This window comes from Lepus europaeus, chromosome 1 (genome assembly GCF_033115175.1).
Source record: "Lepus europaeus isolate LE1 chromosome 1, mLepTim1.pri, whole genome shotgun sequence".
NCBI lineage: Eukaryota > Metazoa > Chordata > Mammalia > Lagomorpha > Leporidae > Lepus > Lepus europaeus.
The window spans coordinates 141003358-141021563 of NC_084827.1; the positions used below are offsets into that span (position 1 = coordinate 141003358).

The window sequence follows — 18206 nt, forward strand, 5'->3', positions numbered from 1 at the left end:
GCTCCTGCCTTCAGATCAGCGCAGTGCGCCGGCCGCAGCGTGCTGGCCATGGCAGCCATTGGAGGGTGAACCAATGGCAAAGGAAGACCTTTCTCTCTCTCTCTCTCTCACTGTCCACTCTGCCTGTCTAAAAATAAAAATAAATAAATAAATAAATAAATAAATAAAAATAGGCCAGCACCGTGGCTTCACAGGCTAATCCTCCGCCTTGCAGCGCCGGCACACCGGGTTCTAGTCCCAGTTGGGGCACCAGATTCTATCCTGGTTGCCCCTCTTCCAGGCCAGCTCTCTGCTATGGCCCGGCAAGGCAGTGGAGGGTGGCCCAAGTCCTTGGGCCCTGCACCCGCATGGGAGACCAGGAGAAGCATCTGGCTCCTGGCTTCGGATCAGTAACATGCGCCGGCCGCAGCGGCCATTGGAGGGTGAACCAATGGCAAAAAGGAAGACCTTTCTCTCTGTCTGTCTCTCTCACTGTCCACTCTGCCTGTCAAAATAAATAAATAAATAATTTTAAAAAATCAAATCTTTGTCTCAGGATCCGCCTTGGGGAGCACTCGGGCTAAGAACATTAATATCCAGGCCAAAGACTCCCTCTGGAAGGAAGCCCCAAAGCCAGAAGAAAGGTTATTAAATGAGGAAACCACTGCCTTATCCAATATTTAATTTCAACTCAGAACTGTGATATCAAGATGTCTAATCTCAGAGCAGTTTTGTATTCAAAGAAGCAATCCAGACATCCAAGAGACTCAGATCAGCCAGAAACATTGCTGTCACCTCTCTGGAAAAGCATCAAGAGCAGGAAAGTAGACTTTTAATTTAAAATAAAATAGTATTTTAAAAAAACCTTTTCTTTAGCAACAATAAACTCATAGCACTGGATTTCCACCACTTTCTGTCCCCTTTTATTCTCCCTTTCTTCCCTGTTAGGGGTAAGTCTTGGCCTCTTGCCATGAAAATGCCCCACCCATTTCTTCTTCTTTCTGTCCATTTTCTACCATTGTCCCAATCCTGCATCACAAAATCCCAGAACCAACCTAACACGAACAGAATCTGCCTCATCTCCCAGGGAAAAATGAGAGATGGGGATTACTAGACTCACTTCTCTTTAGTGAGTAAAAGAGGGCTGATGACACACAACTCTTAATGCTTTTGTTCCTGGTTACCCAATATGTTCAGCTGAACCCTTGGAAGCACTGGTGGGCAAAATACAGAGGCAAGTATGTCTCAAGATCCCTCATCCCTCTCCAGGGAAGAACAAAAGATGAGTGAACAGCCTTTAACAACAAAAGAAAACCCAGAAATTCTCTTAGTCTGTGTTTTGGAAAATATGCTTATGATAGTTTGAATATTTGGTAAATCTCTTAGCATAACTTTCTGACTCCGAAGTCAAGTGGTAGTTCAGATATTCACAGGAATGCTAGGAGTGGGACTGCCTTATGGAGCAACATTCCATATGACTAAAGAGTGGGCAGGAGGAAATTAATAGAGAATTACTGGATCACTGTGCTGCCAGTATTGGAAACCAAATTAAAATCATGAGTTATTCAGCGAGTCTGAACTCAGGGCAAGGGGGGCACATGGCGTCAAAGAGCGATGATCACCAGACATTTGCAACTCATCTGTAGGTCTTAACCTGCCACATGGGTGGGTAGCTGTGTTTCCAGGTCAGGGTATGTGCTGTGTAGCAGAGAACTTCCAGGCAACATCTCCCTCTCTCCCTTTTCCAAGGCTGAGAAATTCTCATTCTTCCTGGCTCTTTCTTTGGATGGGATGATTTCCTTGGTCAAGGTTGGCCCTATTGGCCGGGGCCGCAGCTCACTAGGCTAATCCTCCACCCGCACCCGCAGCGCTGGCACCCCGGGTTCTAGTCCCGGTTGCTCCTCTTCCAGTCCAGCTCTCTGCTGTGGCCTGGGAAGGCAGTGGAGGATGGCCCAAGTGCTTGGGCCCTGCACCCGCATGGGAGACCAGGAGGAAGCACCTGGCTCCTGGCTTCAGATTGGTGCAGCGTGCCGGTCGTGGTGGCCGTTTGGGGGGTGAACCAATGGAAGGAAGACCTTTCTCTCTGTCTCTCTCACTGTCTAACTCTGCCTGTCCAAAAAAAAAAAAAAAAAAAAGGTTGGCCCTATTATGAGATGGGAGTGGACATAAGAGAAAAATGGCTTGGGTATCTGCAATAGACAAAATATATCCCCCTCAAAATTCATGTTGAAACTCCAATCCCTAATGAGATAGTATTTGGAGGCAAGACCCCGGGAGGTGATTAGGTCATAGGGGAGAGCCCTCATTAGAGGTCTTAGTGCCTATCTTTTTTAATAAGAAAGCTTTTATTTAATAAATATGAATTTCGGCCGGCGCCGCGGCTCACTAGGCTAATCCTCCGCCTTGTGGCGCCGGCACACCGGGTTCTAGTCCCGGTCGGGGCACCGATCCTGTCCCGGTTGCCCCTCTTCCAGGCCAGCTCTCTGCTGTGGCCAGGGAGTGCAGTGGAGGATGGCCCAAGTGCTTGGGCCCTGCACCCCATGGGAGACCAGGAGAAGCACCTGGCTCCTGCCATCGGATCAGCGCAATGCGTCGGCCGCAGTGCGCCGGCCACGGCGGCCATTGGAGGGTGAACCAATGGCAAAGGAAGACCTTTCTCTCTGTCTCTCTCTCACTGTCCACTCTGCCTGTCAAAAATTAAAAAAAAAAAATGAATTTCATAGGTACAGCTTTTGGAATAGAGCAGTTCTTCCCCCCATAACCCTCCTCCCACTCCCACTCCTGTCCCACCTTCTACTTCCTCTCCCATTCCATTCATTAAGATTCATTTTTAATTATCTTTATATACAGAAGACCAACTCTATACTAAGTAAAGATTTCAGGCCGGCGCCGTGGCTTAACAGCTAATCCTCCGCCTTGCGGCCCGGCACACCAGGTTCTAGTCCCAGTCGGGGCGCCAGATTCTATCCCAGTTGCCCCTCTTCCAGGCCAGCTCTCTGCATGGCCCAGGAAGGCAGTGGAGGATGGCCCAAGTCCTTGGGCCCTGCACCCCATGGGAGACCAGGAGAAGCACCTGGCTCCTGGCTTCGGATCAGCGCGATACGCCAGCCGCAGCGGCTATTGGAGGGTGAACCAACGGCAAAAGGAAGACCTTTCTCTCTGTCTCTCTCTCACTATCCACTCTGCCTGTAAAAAAAAAAAAAAAAAAGATTTCAGCAGTTTGCACCCACACACACAATTGAAGACAAGTTTCACCCTTAATTCTCATAGTACAACTCATTAATGACAGAGATCCTACATGGGGAGCAGGTGCACAGTGACTCCTGTTGTTGATTTAACAACTGACACTTTTATTTATGACGTCAGTAATCTCCCGAGGCTCTTGTCATGAGCTGCCAAGGCTATGTAAGCCTTCTGAGTCCACAAACTCTGTCAGTATTTAGACAGGGCAGTTCTCTCCTCCCTTCAGAGAAAGGTACCTCCTTTGATGCAGTGCCCTTCTTTTTTTTTTTTTTTTTTTTTTTTTTTTTTTTTTTTCCCTTTTTGACAGGCAGAGTGGACAGTGAGAGAGTGAGAGAGAGAGAGACAGAGAGAAAGGTCTTCCTTTGCCATTGGTTCACCCTCCAATGGCCGCCGCGGCCGAAGGCAGGAGCCAGGTGCTTCCTCCTGGTCTCCCATGGGGTGCAGGGCCCAAGCACTTGGGCCATCCTCCACTGCCTTCCCGGGCCACAGCAGAGAGCTGGCCTGGGAGAGGGGCAACCGGGACAGAATCCAGCGCCCCAACCGGGACTAGAACCCTGTGTGCTGGCGCCGCAAGGCAGATGATTAACCTGTTGAGCCACGGCGCCGGCCGCAGTGCCTTCTAATAGAGAAGCCAGAGAGCACTCTTGCCTTCGTTCCACCACAGGAGGATATGACCAGGAGACCTCAGTCTGCAGCTCAGAAGAGGCCCCTCATCGCAATCCCACCACACTGGCCCCCTGATTTCAGACTTCCATCGTCCCCAGCGGTGAGGAATTAATTACTGTTGTTTACAGCCATTCAGCCTATTGTGCATTGTTACAGTAGCGCAAGTGAAGACAGTATCACTTCCACAAAAGGCCTCGGGTATAGGAGGCTACACCAAGAGCCAAGAGATACAATAACGCAGTGGAAGAAAGACAGGCATTGTAGGCCTTTACGCTTGAACTCCAACATCAGTCCTCATTACCCGAGTGCTCTATGAAAAAATAACTTAATAAATCCTATAATTGCCTTGTGAGCAATGCAGTTATATTGTGTTATGTATTGCATGTGTCAAAGTGTTAATTGTTTCAATGTAAACATTTTAAATAGCCATTTTTTTCTAAATCTGTTTCGCATGACTTCACTTATTGGGTATCTGGGAATAACTTAGGCTTCACAACTTCTGAGCAGCCCTGAATCAAGCAGCTTGCATCTGAGTGTTCTGTCTCTCAAAACAGACTTGATTCTGCACACTGTCTGGTTGTGTTAACCAATTAGCAGATAAGAGATTTAAATCTGAAAATATCTTGGGAAATTTTTACCAAAAAAAAAAAAAAAACCAGAAACAAGCAAATAAGAGAATATTAAACAACTATTACTTGAGTACCTAAATCTTATAAGGCATGAGGGAAAGGGGATAAAATAATAGACATGGTTCCTGCCCTCAAAGAGTTTAAACTCCGGAGCAGGATATGGGTACTAATCAGTGAGTTACATAGCTAATCTAAAGTTACAAACATAATAAGTTATAATGGGAAATTTGACCTTTGGTGAGAATCAGGAAAGGTATTTGTGAAGGAAGCACATTGGTTAAAAATATGCCTAGGACAAGAACAAAAATAAAATAGGATAAGGGGGAAAACAGGGAAGAAAGTCACATGAAGCTGGGGGAGCATGTTCAAAGGCCCTGTGGTAGAGTGGTACAGATTTGCACCATTAAAAGATGGCCTGCACCCCTGCAGAACAAAGAGCCAAGAAGAATAGGGTTGACATTAGGCCATTTGGGAGACAGCATTTCAAATCTCCACATTTGGGGTGGTGATAGTTGGATCATTTTACTGTAGCCCACACGTACCACCATCCAATCCTACCCATACTCTTATCAAATCCAAACCCTAATCATCTTTCAAAGCCTAACTTGAGGCTGGGCTTCTCTAAATAAGCCACACTAAACACTTACTGTTCTTGACGCAGGACTTTTTCACTGTGCTTCGGATTTTGAACAACAACAAAACTAAGAGGGGAACAAACTCAGAATTCAGGAAGACTCTCAACAGAACTCAAGCAACAATATTTTTAAAATGAGAAGTAGACCGAAATAAGTGGAGAGAAAATAAGGAAATACAGCCTCCTAGTACATTTTAAAGTTTTGCTCCAGCGAAGAGGACTTTCATTCACGAGAGCCACAGTTCTGAGATACCAGGGACTTTTTCATACACAAATTCTGCAATGTGTGCCAAGGGATATGGTGTAAATATGGGTTACAAAGAAGCTAAACTAGAATCAGCAGAGCCCAAATTTGGCTCTTTTCAATGATTAAAATAAAATAAGCAAAACTCTGGCAAACTAGTAAAGAAAGAAAAAAGAGAAATCATAAACAAACAATTCTGGCAGTAAAAAAAAAGGGGGGGGGGGCATTACTATAGATAACAAAGTTTTGAAAAAGAAGACAATACCAGGAACAACTTTGGGACATTCACTCTGAAAACAGATTCTACAGACCAAATTTTTCTGTTCCCTCTGCCCCCCAGTTCATAACTCAAACCTAGTCCCTGGTATGATGGTATCGGGAGGGGGCACCTTGAGGAGGCGATTTGGTCATGATGGAGCCCTCACAAATGGGATTAGTGACCTTATAAAAGAGGCCTTGAAGACCTCCCTCACCCTATTACCCTGTGAGGACACAGAGGAAAACTGTCCTCTGTGAACAAGAAAGCAGGCCCTCACCACACACAGAACCTGACAGCACCTCTCTCAGACCTCCCAGCCTCTAGAACTGTGAGAAACAGTGGAGAAGCCCCACCCCATCTCTGATATTGTGTTAGAGCAGCCTGAACAAATACGTGGATAACTGACTAGAAAAGTACAGTTCATCAAAATTCATTGAGTAAGGCTGGCGCCGCGGCTCAATAGGCTAATCCTCCACCTGTGGCGCCGGCACACCAGGTTCTAGTCCCATTCGGGGTGCCGGATTCTGTCCCAGTTGCCCCTCTTCCAGGCCAGCTCTCTGCTGTGGCCAGGGAGTGCAGTGGAGGATGGCCCAAGTGCTTGGGTCCTGCACCCCATGGGAGACCAGGAGAAGCACCTGGCTCCTGGCTTCGGATTGGCACAGCTCCAGCCATTGCGGCCATCTGAGGAGTGAACCAGCAGATGGAAGACTTCTCTCTCTCTCTCTCTACCTCTGTAACTCTGCATTTCAAATAAATAAGTAAATAAAAATTTTTAAAATAGACTTACCTAGTGATCTATTTAAATAATAAACATATGTCAAATGACCTTGTCAACTCATTTAAATGTGAATGCTAACTTGATACTATTATGTGTAATACGAAGATAAGCTAAAAATCACAAAAGTGGTAAATGAATGATTGAAGTCTAGAGAATGGCTGATCTGATTCCCTCATTAAGGCCCAGTATCACCCAGCAAAGTGAAGGTGACACATTATAAGACTGTGCTTTAGGGGCCAGCTTTAGGAGCCACGGCAGTGGCTCAGTAGGTTAATCCTCTGCCTGTGGCGCCAGCAGTTCTAGTCCTGGCTGCTCCTCTTCCAGTCCAGCTCTCTGCTATGGCCTGGGAACGCAGAGGAAGATGGCCCAAGTTCTTGGACCCCTGCAGCCTTGTGGGAGACCAGGAGGAGGCTCCTGGCCCCTGGCTTCGGATCAGCGCAGCTCTGACCATTGCAGTCACTTGGCGAATGAACAACAGAAGGAAGACCTTTCTCTCTGTCTCTGTCTCTCACTGTCTGTAACTCTACCTTTCAAATAAATAAAATCTTAAAAAAAAAAAAAGACTACCTTATTAGAAATTATTTCATGTGGTCTCCCCTATATGGTGAACAGGAAAAGGGAAATGTGCTTATTCTCTGTCTTAACTCATTTCCTGTGGCTGTAGCAGAACACCTGAGACTGGGTAATTAACAAAGAAAAGAGGTTATTTTGGCTCATGATTCTGCAACTCCAAAAGCCTGATCCAGCATCCTCCAAGATTCTGGTAAGGGCCTCAGGGCAGAGAGCAGAAAGGCAAAGAAGCCAGGAAGCCTAATTTACTTTGTAACGATCTGCTCTCATGGTAACTAATCCAATACCAGGAGACTGAGAACTCACTCAGGCAAGATGGCCTTGACCCATTCAGAGAGCTCAGTCCCCATGAGCTGAACACTTCCTACTCGCTGCTTGCATGACACTGATGCCTCAACATGTCTTAGTACAAACCACATCTAAACCATGGCAAACCCATTGGAGAGCTAGAGTAATAGAGATTCGGGAAGGCTAAAGAATGCATTCAGTATCATCCCAGCAGTTATGTGGATCTCCCAATTCCCAACAGGGCGTCAAATCTGGGCTGCCCAAATGACACTTCTGATGAGCATACCCAGACCACCTTCCACTTGGCCTCGCTCTGTCCCCTGTGCCTTATTTCCTCCCAAGGAAGACAAAGAGGCAACTAGTGGCCCTGAAAACTATGGGACATTATCAGAGAGTAGAGGGCTACAAGATAAAGAGATCCAGAAATAACCTGTCTACCTCATAATTCTGCCTCAGGCTGGTAACACTTGCGAAAATGCCTTTCTCATGCAGGAGAACCCAGAAATCAGCTCTCTCTTAGCCCAAGGGCAACTAGCCCCTACTTCCTGTGGTAACAGCACAGCCTAACACAGAGTGGTATGCTTTTCCAGTTAATATCCTTTCTGGGCTTTGCTTTGTTCCCTCTGGTGTGATGGGCAAGTAGGTATGACATTCTAAGATGAAGACAGGATTCTGAAGTGGCTCCTCCTGGCCTGAGTGAGGGAAGCTTCTGGACTAGCCCGCCCTCCCTTAGCTCCCCTCTACCATGCCCCTGCCTCTGCAAGAAGTAAACAGAGGGCGGACATTTGGTGCAACACATAAGCTAAAGTGGGATACCCAAACCACGTATCAGAGTCCCTGGAACTGAAGGTCAATTCTTCCAGTTCTAGCCAGTTCCAGCTCCCCGCTGATGCACACCCTGAGAGCAGCAGGTGATGGCCGAAGAATTTGGGACCCTGCCACCCACATGGGAGACTGGAATTGAGTTCTGGGCTCCTGGCATTGACCTGATGTAGCCCCGGGTGTTACGGGCACTTGGGAAGCAAACCAGTGGATGAGAGATCTCTATCTATCCCTGTCTCTCTTTGCCTTTCAAACAAATATAAATAAATAAATAAACATAAAAAGAGAAGTAAATAGAACTTCAGATAAGTGGTGAAAGGGTTAGATTTCTGCATGAGAAAAAAAAAAGTGAAGTTCTTGAAGCCTCTTGAGTATTGCAAGGGAAAATAATTTGGGTATTGTTAGATTTAAGTGGGCTTTTAATTTATCACACGAAATGGAAGGGATTTTCCTCCCTGAAGCCTGACTGGTTCTGTGCCTGACTCAGAAATATGTTAACTCTGGAACTAAGGGCATGACAGTACAAGAAGCAGAACTGTAGTTTCTAGATAGTCCTTCAGCTTCCCCACCCCCTTACCTTGAGAAAGTCATTTCTGGGGCCGGCACTGTGGCACAGCAGGATAAAGCCCTGGCCTGAAGCGCCAGCATTCCATATGGGTACCAGTTCTAGTCCCGACTGCTCCACTTCCAGTCCAGCTCTCTGCTATGGCCTGGGATAGCAGTGGAGGAAAGCCCAAGTCCTTGGGTTCCTGCACCCACATGAGAGACCCAGAAGAAGCTCCTGGCTCCTGACTTCGGATATGCACAGCTCTGGCCATTACAGCCATCTGGGGAGTGAACCAGCAGATGGAAGACCTCTCTCTCTCTGTCTCTACCTCTCTCTGTAACTCTGTCTTTAAAAGAGAGAAAGAAAAAGTCGTTTCCTCCCTCTTGGTCGGCCAAATGATCTTCAGCATTCAGTCCATCCCCGCACTATGTGCCTCCATTCACAATTTTTATAAGAAAAATCCAGACTTCACTGATCCCAGGAACAGAACCGCTATTAGATGTGAGCCTGAAATATCCTAAGAGAACAGCTTCTTAGGGGTATTTTCACAGCCTCTAGCCCACAGCAGACACAACATGGTGAAGATCATTGTGAGGATTAGGAGTCCAAGGGGTCTCACCTGGGGCCCTGGGGGGCCAGGACTTAACAAGAGCTAAAAGTCCTAGACCCTGGAGATGGAAGTCAAGTTAGCACTGTAACCAGGAGATTCGGGCACTATGGGCTCGCCCAAGGGCTGGAAGACTGATGAAGGCCACTGCTTCCATGAACACTGAGCTGGGCACTAGAGCACCACTCATGATGCTCCCGGGTCACTCCTGTCCGCACTGTCTCGGGTCAGGCTTCCTGGAAGTTGACCCTGAGGTGACGATGTGCAAATGGCTCAAGAAGGAAGGGCTCCCAGGAGAAAGCAGTAAGAGAGTAGGGGGAGAACAGCAGGGAAAAGGAAGAGGCCTGGCTGATAATATCCCAATCTCAGCTGATCCTGAGGGTCAGTGACACCACAGACCTAGTCCTGCCTCAGGGTAAAGGAGTCAACTTTCCCCGCTCCTGCATTTACCAGCCGCTGTCTTCAGGCTGCCCCAACCCATAAAAACTCCCCTGCACTTTCTCTCTGGGACTGACCAAGCTAAGCTGCTTCCATAGCCCCGGGGGAGTTGTCTGAAGAGGTTGTAGGTGTAAACTGATAGGAGGGAGGGGCCTAGAAGCTGTGGATGGAACACAAAATGATGGGAGGAGCACAGTGTTGGGAGTCAGGCAGACCTGGATGGAAATTCTAGCTCCATCAGTTACAGGGTCTGGGACCTTGAAGGAGGTGTTCAACTGCTGAGAGACTCAGTTTTTGCATCTCAATAGATTTACCACAAAGTGCCTTTTAATCACTTAGTTGATTTATATGCACTGTTGATAATATACATGCTTTTAATCATGGCTTTAAATGTCTCCAAAATGATTACACCATCATTCAACATGGATATGAAAAGTTTCAATAGAAACAGCACGGAAGAGAATGGCAACAACAGTAGACTGCGTACCAGAGACACAAAAACTCCTCTTGGGAGGAATAACCACAATTACATATTTTTAGCAATGCAATAACTCATACACAGCCTTTCCAGAATCTAAGAAGATACTGATGGAATAAGGACATAACTCTCAGCCATTCTCCCTCATTGCCCAAAAGAGATGAACACTGGAATGTATTCCTTGCCCTTGAATCTCAATTGGGTCTCACACCCCATTGCCTTCATACCCACCCTGTGTTCTTTTTCTGATTCTCAAGGCCCCGCCCAGTTCCAGGAATTCCCCTCACTGCTGCCTCCTACCCCTACCCCCAGCCCCAGCCCTCCTTAAAAAGACCCAGTTCCTGGGGGTTGGGGCCTTCTGCCACATGATCCATCAATGTGCACACAGGCAGTTGGTCACCCACCTCTACGGATTTATTTTTTCTGAATAAATTCGGTCTGGCTGTAAATTCGTACACTGCCTCCTCTCCATTCTGCACCTCTTTTCCTAATAGATACAACAGGTAGATGAATATGTGTCAAGTTTGTTACTGAGAAACGTGCACAAGGCTTCCCTCTCATAGTAACTGCAGACAAGAGAAATTGCCCAATCCTTCAGGACAGACAAAAGACATTTCATTTCAAAGTAGCAAGGCTCTGGAGTGACCAATTCGTGTGGCACTCCTCTATCATCGTGCCACAGTTCAACTGGAAGATTTTTCCTTTCTTCCTGGAACGTAAAATGATGGTGCATGTATCGGTCAACGAGGCTTTAGGTTGGTGAAAACCCCCAAGTTCCAATGCCACAGTGAGATTTGGCTCTGCCTTTGGAGCCGACAGTGCTGAGCAGGATGTGAGGGAGCAGAGTCCGCAGAAGTGACAAGGCCATACAGAAACAGCAGACTTCACTGGTGGGGCCTTCGGTGACAAGCAAAGATTGAACACAGATCCACTTGTGACTAAGGTAGGACAGAAACTTTAAATAAAAAAGAGGAGCTGGATAGGGGACCTAACAAAGCTACAGTCTATAGAGCTATTCTCTGCTCTGCCGTATGCCCACGAGGGGCTTCCTCTATACAAGGAGGCTTCATAAGCCCCACCTGCCCAAACAGAAGGCCTTGGGAGGGCTCCTGACCAGCTAGTTGCCACCTAAGATGGCACCAGGGGCCCGACAGAAGGACATTGCAGGCACAGCAGCAATGTACCCATTAGCGTGGAAATAATGTTTCTCAGTATCAGCTCAGCTTTCCAGCACAACTGATGTAGGCAGGCAGATAGCATACAACTGATTAGGTTGTGAGCCTTCACCATGCCCCTGTGTGATTTCATGCCCCTACCTGACCCCACCTGTATGCCCACCTGCCAATCAGGCTACATAACCTACCTGACCCCACCTGCCAATCAGGCTACACAACCAAGGCCCTTTGGAAGTAGATAAAAGGCCCAGCCATTATAGACTTTTGTTGCACTGGTTGTCCCATGCCTTTGAGGCATGTGGCCTTCGGGCCACCTGTGCTCTCTGCCTTAGCTTTGCTGCCTGTGATAAGCTGCTTAGCAGCTGCTCATAACCAAATGCTCGCTGTACGTGGCTCCTGGCCTGCTCTCTGCTTGGTATGGATCTAGATTTCCCTTTCTCCTTTAGATAGAGCCCTCACTCTCCTCTGCACTTCTCTCACTGAATCAAAAGCTTGAAAAACTTACCATGTCGTCTGGTCTATTTGAGGCAGTATTCAGAATTCTCTAAATTCATTGCAAGAACCCTCACAGCTTACTAATTTCAGAAATATTAATAAGCAAATTGGTATCATTACCTAGGGAGACTGTACACCATGGAAATTGAGGGCCAGGCTATGGAGTTGGACGTGGACCTGATTCTCTGCTAGGTGACCAAAAGTAAGCCACTTAGCTTCTCATAGTCTCAATTTCTTTCTTTTACATAAAAGGGAAAACATTTGATTTCCTATGTTTCCTAAAATTAAAGGTGATAAGGTGCTCTAACGGTTCAGCGTGAGGCCCAGCCACAGACCAAGGCTGAGTACCGCTCTGTCTTTCATGCACAGGGACCAGGTACATTGTCCAGACGCCATGGTGAAGATGTAGGGTTTAGGGCTTGACTGCTGATAGCCATTAAAAGACAATCACAATGAGAACATCTGGCTTCAATTCAAATTCTAGAATCTGTGTTCTTTGAATCAGCTAAGCAGTTCTTCCCCACTCCCCAAAACAATTGAAAGCTCTGTACTAAACTTACCATTTCAAGTGGGTTGAAAATGTCTTTTATTTAAAAACAAATAGGTAGGCCGGTGCCATGGCTTAACAGGCTAATCCTCCGCCTTGCGGCGCCGGCACACTGGGTTCTAGTCCCGGTTGGGGAGCCGGATTCTGTTCCGGTTGCCCCTCTTCCAGGCCAGCTCTCTGCTATGGCCCGGCAAGGCAGTGGTGGATGGCCCAACTCCTTGGGCCCTGCACCTGCATGGGAGACCAGGAGAAGCACCTGGCTCCTGGCTTCGGATCAGCGAGATGCGCCGGCCGCAGCGGCCATTGGAGGGTGAACCAAGGCAAAAAGGAAGACCTTTCTCTCTGTCTCTCTCACTATCCACTCTGCCTGTCAAAAAAACAAACAAACAAACAAACAAACAACAACAACAACAACAAAAACCAAATAGGTCCCAGAACAGTATGGGAGACAGTATCTATTTTGGCAAGTAGCCTTTCCCTTAAGTACGTATTACACCGACAACTCCCCATGGTAAAGCAGATGAGACCTTTCTCACTGACCTCTCTGGCCCCAGCTATTTAATGCTCAAGAAAACCTTATGGAAAATATCATCACAGTTCACAAGCTGTGCCCTGTCTGTGTCTTTCAAATATGCCTACCCATCCTTTATTAATGCACATTAGTACTATTTTTCATTGTTACACACACTATTCCAGTTACTATGCCGATAATTACATCTTTGTATCTTTGTCTAATTATTTCCTCGAACAGTCTTTGAAATAGAATGCCTATGGCCGGCGCCACGGCTCACTTGGCTAATCCTCCACCTGCGGCGCCGGCACCTGGGTTCTAGTCCCGGTTGGGGCGCCGGATTCTGTCCTGGTTGCTCCTCTTCCAGGCCAGCTCTCTGCTGTCGCCTGGGAGGGCAGTGGAGGATGGCCCAAGTGCTTGGGCCCTGCACCCCCAGGGGAGATCAGGAGGAAGCACCTAGCTCCTGGCTTCAGATCGGTGCAGTGCGCCGGCCGTAGTGGCCATTTGGGGGGGTGAACCAATGGAAAAGGAAGACCTTTCTCTCTGTCTCTCTCTGTCTAACTCTGCCTGTCGAAAGAAAGAAAGAAAGGAAGGAAGGAAGGAAGGAAGGAAGGAAGGAAGGAAGGAAGGAAGGAAGGAAGGAAGAAAGAAAGAAAGAAAAAGAAAGAAAGAAAGAAAGGAAGAAAGGAAAGAAAGAGAATGCCTAGGAAAAACGTATACAGATTCTTTTAATGAACATAAATTACCCTCCAGAAAGTTTTCAGCAAGTTATAATTTTAGCAATTGTTTGGAAATATCTTTCATAAACATGAATCACTCTGATTCTATCAGTACACATTGTATACAGTTATTGAAATATCACATTGTATCCCATAAACACAATTATTAAATGTTAACCAAAAAATTAAGGTGTTTAAGATGGAAATACTAACCTGATGATCATCATGCATTGAACACATTTATCAAATTATTACACTCAACTCCAGAAATATGGACAATTAAAATAATTTAAAGATAAAAAGTTATCAAGTAGATGCCTATTAAAAAATCAGCAAGTCTAATGATTGCTAATTAAAAGAAAGAAAAGGAAAAAAGTCTTTTTCCTCCTACTTCACCATTTTGGTAGGGGAAAATCATCTTTTTGTTTTAACTTGCATTTTTTCAGTTACTTATTAGTTAGGCTTTTTGTATTTGCTTATTAGCAATATGGATTTTTTTTTAAGATTTACTTTATTTATTTGAAAGGCAGAATTACAGAGAGACAGAGGGAGAGAGAGGGAGAGACAGACAGAGAAAAAATTTTCCATCTACTGGATCACTCCCCAAATGGCTACAATGGTCAGAGCTGGGCCAGGCCAAAGCCAGGAGCTAGGAGCCAGGAGCAAGGAGCTTTATCCAGGTCTCCCATGTCGGCAGGGGCCAAGAACGTTGGCCATCTTTCACTGCTTTCCCAGGCCATTAGCAGGGAGCTGGATCAGAAGTGGAGTGGCTAGGACTGGAACTGAAGCTCATATAGGATGCCAGCGTCACAGGCAGCAGGCTTAACCTGTTAAGCCACAACGCTGGCCCCCAACATGGATTTATTTTTACTATGAAACTTCTCTTTGAGTATTTTACTTATTTTTCTAAGAACTACTGTATTTTAATTTAATTATAAACACTCTTGAAAGTGTATATAATAATATTTGTAATAAATTTAAATACAAAGAACTCAGAATCATATACAGAGAATATCTTAAGGTTTTGGCTATCATAATCTTATCTGGTAGAAAGAAGTTAAAGTCACTCTTATGCTTTTGTTTAATATATTTTTTAGAGTAAATTCAAGATAATTTTGTACTAGTAAAAAGACATTTTGGGGCTGGTGCTGTAGTGTAGAGAGTAAAGCCACTGCCTGCAGTGCCAGCATTCCATATGGGCACCGGTTCCAGTCCCGGCTGTTCCACTTTTTTTTTTTTTTTTGACAGGTAGAGTGGATAGTGAGAGAGAGAGACAGAGAGAAAGGTCTTCCTTTACCATTGGTTCACCCTCCAATGGCCACTGTGGCCGGCGCACCGCGCTGATCCGAAGGCAGGAGCCAGGTGCTTCTCTTGGTCTCCCATGCAGGTGCAGGGCCTAAGCACTTGGGCCATCCTCCACTGCCTTCCCGGGCCATAGCAGAGAGCTGGCCTGGAAGAGGGGCAACCAGGACAGAATCCGGCACCCCGACCGGGACTAGAACCCGGCGTGCCGGAGCCACAGGCGGAGGATTAGCCTAGTGAGCTGAGGCGCCGGCCTGCTCCACTTCTGATCCAGCTCTGTGATATGGCCTGGAAAAGCAGTAGAAGATGGCCCAAATCCTTGGGCCCCTGCATCTGCATGGGAGACTTAAAAGAAGCTCCTGGCTTCTGGCTTCCGATGGGGACAACTCCGGCTGTTGCAGCCACCTGGGGAGGGAACCAGCAGATGGAAGACCTCTCTGTCTCTGCCTCACTATAACACTGCCTTTCAAATAAAATAAATCTTAAAAAAAAAAAAAGAGACAGAGAGAGACCTATACATAAATTTGCATTCCTACTTTAGAAATCAAGATAAATAAGTGAGCTGTGAGTAATTAATCTGTGCTCCCCTGAGCAGGTCTAGGAATGAATACAGAGGCGTTGTCTTTGATGTCACAACCTTGGGGGTGGGAAGAGGAACTGGGAAGGGCAGACCTTGCTGCCACTGTCCTGCACTCCAGCCCTGTCTCTCCACTTATCCTCTGTCACTTTGAACACATGACCACTTTGCTAACAAGCCTAGGCCCCGTATCTCACACACCTGTTTGTCCAGCACTCAGCTTAGATGTTACCTCATCTGAGCGCCTTCAGTGACAGTACTCTCCTACCCGTCCCCTCTGCACTGTGGTAATATGCTGTGTGCTCTATCCAGGATCTATCACTGGGGATTGTAATGCTGCTCACTCAGCCTCACCATTTCCTTGTCAGTCCTTCAGGGTACTAGGATATCCCATCACTGTCTCATGTGCGCTTGGTGCAAAGTAAAATTCTCAATAAACACTTCATGAATGAACCAAACAATTCTCTGACTTTTCTCCCATTATTTTGTTCTTGGGTTGAGCAGCTCCCATTGGCTGTCTTCTGCATGCACAGAGTGCAAACATCCTCTGCCTGGTTTCCAAGGCCACCGTGGGTCCATCCAATCCCATTGCCCACCCCACTGCTGACATGCACCCACCCTCAGGTAGACGATCCACTTGTGGAGACTGACTGCCCACCCTCCTCATTCCTACCTCTAAGCCACTCTCCAGCCCGAGTTGCTCTCAAAGCCAATATTAAGGACAAACTCAAAATCATCCTTGCACTTGAAGTTGTTCGTGACAACTTTTTCATTTGGTTGATAAAGTATTTACACAGATCATTTTTAAGGCAGTCTGATTTTCATTGCATGCTTAGTGAAATTGGATTCAAGCCCTGATTTTTTTTTTTTTTTTTGTAAACCACATTCACTATACTCACTTGACCTCCTTTTACTCTGAATGAGTTTTTCCATACAATTAGCACTTTTTTTTTCAAATTTCACTCTTTTTAATAAATATATAAGATACAAATGAATATAATTTCTGGCTCACTTATTGCTTCAAAAGTGTATCGGGTCTTTCCGTATAAACGATGTATGCCCCTGGAGGAATTTATTTTCTGTCCACATTTTGACATTGCTACATAAAACTCTAAGAATAGTGTAATGCATACAATTGACAATAAATTATCTTTACTAACTGATTTTAGATAGTTAAAACATTTTTTCTAAATGGCTTAGAAAACATGACTTCATAAATATAAAGGAATAATTATAATATTCTATTATAAAATATCATAGAGGGAAAATTTATCCTACCCTGGTAATAGGATTTATACTCTTTTTGAATCAATAGGATTCAAAATAATGAGGTCCCAACTTGTCTCCCAGAACAAGAGAGTCTTAGAGTAGGAAGAGACTTTCAGAGCTACTTAATCCAAGCAGCCATTCAGCGCTCAGGGCCTCTCCAGCAGCTGCTATGGGGAGCTTTGCAGCAAAACTTACATGACAGGGAGAACCCCACTTTCAAAGGCAGCTCAGTTAGAAAGGGCTTCCTATGCTGACACAAGACCTATTTCCCTGTAACTTCTTTCCACTTTTCCTAGGGCTACCCTTCGGACCAAACCGAACATGCCTTTTCCCCCATCACAGTCCCAGTGGCCACTCCTATTATATGCAACCCCCCCTTCCTCCAGCCCTGCCTCCTCCGGACTAACACCAACTCCATGGGGGTCACTGCTTCCATTCTTTGACGTCTGTATTTTTTCCTGAATATGGCCACTTTGGTTCACATTCCTGAGTAATGTGAATGGACAGCACTCTTGATTAGGGGTTGCAAAGTCAGATACCTCCAGGGACCAGACCCTAGCTAAAGGCAATGTTTGACTAGGGCCCAGTGTGAAGACATAGCGAATAATGGAAGCTGGACGTAGCTCTAATGGAGTCTTTCATATTCAAAACTTTAAACCCAGATGCTGGCCAAATAATATTTGGGGGTGGAGCCATAACTGCCCATCTGGGCCATTGATCATTGAATTAAGGTAAAGCTGACTGGCAGCTGACATTGTCTGCTACTAGTTTCTTTCTTTCTTTCTTTTTTAAATACTTATTTATTTATTTATTTGAAAGTCAGAGTTACACAGAGAAAGAAGGAGAGGCAGAGAAAGAGAGAGAGAGAGAGAGAGAGAGAGAGAGAGAGAGGTCTTCTATCCACTGGTTCACTCTCCAATTGGCTGCAATGGCTGGAGATGCGCCGATCCAAAGCCAGGAGCAGGAGCTTCTTCCAGGTCTCCCACTTGGGTGCAGGGGCCCAAGGATTTGGGCCATCTTTCACTGCTATCCCAGGCCACAGCAGAGAGCTGGATTAGAAGTGGAGCAGCCAGGACTAGAGCCAGCACCCATATGGGATGCTGGTGCTTTAGGCCAGGGCATTAACCTGCTGTGCCACAGCACCGGCCCCATCTGCTACTAGTTTCTATGTGCACAATCAGCTTCCTGCTTAGAGCTGGTCCTCTTTGCAATAGAATTTTCCCCTTTGATGGGGCATCTCACTTCACAGGGCTGTTTGAAACATTTTAGGATTCTGAGTTATAAGATTACTGAGGTAGGTTGTTGTTTTTCTACACTCCCAGTGTTGCATGTATATATGCAATTATAACTTGTACATTATGTGTTTTCTAATTTTTGCATGGTATAATGCTGAGTTTTACTTGATCTCTGTTATTCTGGAAAGCAGTGG

At 46.1% G+C, this 18206-nt stretch overlaps 1 pseudogene; it reads left to right on the forward strand.

The window, feature by feature from the left end:
- The window catches only part of LOC133763280 (small acidic protein-like), a 56605-nt pseudogene extending 39385 nt beyond the window's left edge, over nucleotides 1-17220 (forward strand).
- The last annotated feature ends 986 nt before the right edge of the window (nucleotides 17221-18206 follow it).